Below are 594 nucleotides of genomic sequence, written 5' to 3' on the forward strand. Positions count from 1 at the left end.
ATCATTTGTTTTGGAGACAGAATTCCAATTTATTGCACATACGTTGGATTCATACACGAGCACGGACAGGAGAAAGGCGTTGAATCGTTCTCTTGAGCTTTTGACGACCAGTTGAGGCTGCAAGGAGGATTTTTCAGTGTTTATTTTCTTCTTCCCATCTTCTCAGAACAATTATGGTGAATTCGTTTATGTTGAATTCCAATTCTAGTATGAGCTAAATTTTCTTCTTTCTAGGAAAACGATGTAACCTAATTCCGAACTATGCCTGTTTGTCCATGCTAATTTAATGCAATTCTCTCTTTGTTTATCTGATTTATTCTGAGTTTAATGCTTCTAATTAACTGGCCACTGATTAGATGATTATTAATCTTGTGATTTGCTATCGAAAGAGGGAATCATAGGGTAGATCTTGGATATTTCAGCATAGGTAAGTATAGAGATCGAAAGACTTGTATGAACCTGTGTAGTAATTAAATCATTGATCTTATTGCGTTCTTGATTATTTAATTTGCATACTCTTGTGTGAATTGATAAACTAGAATCACTTCCAATTGACTATCGAAAGAGGCTTTTGGATGAATTAGAGATTTGCTA

The sequence above is a fragment of the Carya illinoinensis genome, chromosome 3 (genome assembly GCF_018687715.1).
Source record: "Carya illinoinensis cultivar Pawnee chromosome 3, C.illinoinensisPawnee_v1, whole genome shotgun sequence".
In the NCBI taxonomy this organism is placed as follows: domain Eukaryota; kingdom Viridiplantae; phylum Streptophyta; class Magnoliopsida; order Fagales; family Juglandaceae; genus Carya; species Carya illinoinensis.